The sequence below is a fragment of the Cebus imitator genome, unplaced genomic scaffold, assembly GCF_001604975.1.
Source record: "Cebus imitator isolate Cc_AM_T3 unplaced genomic scaffold, Cebus_imitator-1.0 Scaffold140, whole genome shotgun sequence".
Classification (NCBI taxonomy): domain Eukaryota; kingdom Metazoa; phylum Chordata; class Mammalia; order Primates; family Cebidae; genus Cebus; species Cebus imitator.
The window spans coordinates 2,548,453-2,551,849 of NW_016107455.1; the positions used below are offsets into that span (position 1 = coordinate 2,548,453).

The 3,397-nt window shown below is 46.0% G+C and overlaps 1 protein-coding gene across 1 annotated transcript in view; it reads left to right on the top strand.

Moving 5' to 3' along the window:
* RAB11FIP4 (RAB11 family interacting protein 4) overlaps window positions 1-3,397 on the top strand; it is a 134,914-nt gene that overhangs the window by 50,880 nt on the left and 80,637 nt on the right.

Consider the following 3,397-nt stretch of genomic DNA (forward strand, 5'->3'; position numbering starts at 1 on the left):
TTTTTAAGACAGGGTTTCACCATGTTGGTCAGGCTGGTCTTGAACTCCCAACCTCAGGTGATCCACCCACCTTGGCCTCCAAAGTGCTTGGATTATAGGTGTGAGCCACCATGCTTAGCCTAAACTCTTTTTATATTTTAATAATATTTATATGCTGTTTTCTATCATGCTAAATTCTATACCACTAGCCATGTTATTTTTCAGCATAATTTTAAACGGAAATATGACATTTCATCACATGAAGACAACCAAATTTATATACCAGTCCCTTATTGTTGGGCATATGTGTGTGTGTATATATATATATATATTTTTTTTTTTTCTTTTTTCTTTTTTCTTTTTGAGACAGAGTCTTGCTCTGTCACCAGGCCTCAGGCTGGTGTGCAGTGGCGCAACCTCGGCTCACTGCAATCTCCGCCTCCTGGGTTCAAGCAATTCTCCTGCCTCAGCCTCCCAAGCAGCTGGGACTACAGGCGCATGCCACCACGCCCAGCTAATTTTTGTGTTTTTTAGTAGAGATGGGATTTCACCATGTCTCGATCTCTTGACCTCATGATCTGCCCACCTTGGCCTCCCAAAGTGCTGGGATTATAGGCGTGAGCCACCGCACCTGGCCGGACATATGTGTATTTCTAATGTAATTTGGGGAATTAACAAAAGCAGTGTAATAATCATTCTTATAGACAAGCCTTTCCCCACAGCAGCAATCATTGCTTTAAAGTAAATCGGAGGTTGGCAAATCATAGTCCCCATGAGCCAAATCTAGGAGCCTGTTACTGTAAATAAAGTTTTATTGGAACATAGCCATGCCCATTTGTTCACACCTTATCTGTGGCTGTTTTCACACTACAGTGGCAGAGCTGAAAAGTTGCCATGGAGGCCAAATGGACTGCAAAGCCTGGAATATTTACTGTCTGCCCTTTACAGAAAAAGTTTGCCAACCCATGTAGTAAATTCAGGCAATGGAAACTGTTTTATGAAAAGAATGCAAAGGCCGGGCACAGTGGCTCACACCTGTAATCCCAGCACTGTGAGGCCGAGGCAGGTGGTCACCTGAGGTCAGGAGTTTGAGACCAGCCTGACCAACATGGTGAAACCACATCTCTGTTAAAAATACAAAAATGAGCTGGGCGTGGTGGTGCACGCTTATAATCCCAGCTACTTGGGAGGCTGAGGCAGGAGAATCACTTGAATCCAAGAGGTGGAGGTTGCAGTGAGCTGAGATCACATCATTGTACTCCAGCCTGGGCGGCAGAGAGTGGGTCTCTGTCTCCAAAAACAAAAAAAAAGAAAGAAAGAAAAAGAAAAAGCATGAAAAGTATTAAAACTTCTAATACATCTGCCAAATTCTTCTGCAGTAATCCCATCAGGATTGCGTCAGATTCCTGCTACCCTTTTGATACTGGTGTTGCTGAGTTTTAGATCCTTTACACTTGAGAGGCTAAAATTAGAACCCCCTCTTTTGAATTATAATATGGTTTAACTTCTTAAAGTATATTTTTTGGTCGCTAAGAGGGCTTTCTTCATGAATTGCCTGTCCACATTCTCCACCCTGGCTATGTTTACTTATATTGAATTTTTTTTGAGAACTAGAAATAGGCCGGGCACAGTTGCTCACACCTGTAACCCCAGAACTTTGAGAGGCTGAGGCAGGCATATCATGAGGTCAGGAGTTCAAGACCAGCCTGGCCAATATAGCAAAACCCTGTTTCTACCAAAAATACAAAAATTAGCTGCTCGTGGTGGTAAGTACCTATAATCCCAGCTACTCAGGAAGCTGAGGCAGGAGAATTGCTTGAGCCAGGAGGCAGAGGTTGCAGTGAGCCAAGATGGTGCCATTGCACTCCAGCCTGGATGACAAGGGCAAGACTGTCTGAGGAAAAAAAAAAGAAAGAGCTAGAAATATAACTTTTTGACATACATTTTTTCCAGCTTGTCATTTATAGCCAATTTATCATTCTTTTCCTTTATGGCTTCAGTCTTTGGTGTAATGCTTATAAATGTTTTCCTACCCAAGATTTGGAAACTGTTCTGTTTTATTTTTGTGTACTTGATTTTTCTGTTTAAAGCTATGATACTTAGAATTGACTGTGATGTGAGGAGTGAGGTAGGGATCCAGTTTTCCTTTTTCCCACCAGTTCCTCTTGCCATCCCTGACTGGGCTGGAAGCAGCAGCTTCTTGCAAGGCTGTGCTTATGAACGCAGTCCCCTGATGGCAAAGGAAATGAGGTTTGGGCGGGTGTGGTGGCTCACGCCTGGAATCCCAACACTTTAGGAGACTGAGGCGGGCAGATCACTTGAGGCCAGGAGTTCAAGACCAGCTTGGCCAATATGGTGAAACTCCATCTTTACTGAAAAATAAAAATTAGCCTGGCACAGTGGCGCATACCTGTAATGCCAGCTACTTGGGAGGCTGACGCACAAGAATCGCTTGAACCCAGGTGGTGGAGGTTGCAGGGAGCCGAGATCATGCCACTGTACTCCAGCCCAGGCAACGGAGCGAGACCCAGCCAAAAAAACAGAATGGGGTTTGCTGGGAACCCAGACCTGAGCCTGATCCCAAAATGGCTCTTTTTAGCAAAGCCCCTCTCCCATTCAGAAGGGGCTTTGCCAAACCCTCGTCTTCCTGGAAGTTTTAAAAATGATGATACCCTGTGCCTCTCTCTAGAACTTGCTGGGAAGGGAGCCTGCAGCCTGAACATCTAAGCCCACCTTGCTTCATTTCATCCATCCTGAAACAAGCATTTCTAAAACCACTCATGACAATGGCACTTATAAGTTCTAAAAATACTTTTCCTGACAAGCAGCGCTGTGATTCACTCTGCTGGTGGAGGTGTGGGTGGGGCGCCGTGGTCTGGTGGCAGGAGGGGGTTTCATAGCTCAGGGGAGGAACCTTTCTACTTTTATCTGGCCCCAATATATTTTTCTATGTTTCAACACCGCCCCCCGCCACCTTCCAAAGAGAAAAAAATAATCTACCTCTCCCAAGCCTCAGAGCTTCTGCAAGATCCTCGATTTGTATCTTTGGGAAATAACTCAACTCCGATTAAGCCAAAGGTGGCTGGAACTGAAGCAGTGCAGGTGTGGAAGCCCCTGTTGTCTGTTGCCTCAGCCTGGTCTGCCCTGGACCACCTGTCCCCTACCTCCTGCCCCTGACCATCGATACCCTTGAGAGGCTAAGCTGAGCTGGCTGGCGAATGCCACTTCCCACAGTCCACCTCCTGGCTAACCCAACCCCAACGCCCAAGTCCACATGTGTCTTTAGAACCTACTCACCAAGGCCGGGTGCAGTGGCTCACGCCTGTAATCCCAGCACTTTGGGAGGCTGAGGCGGGTGGATCACAAGGTCAAGAGCTTGAGATCCTGGCCAACATGGTGAAACCCTGTCTCTCCTAAA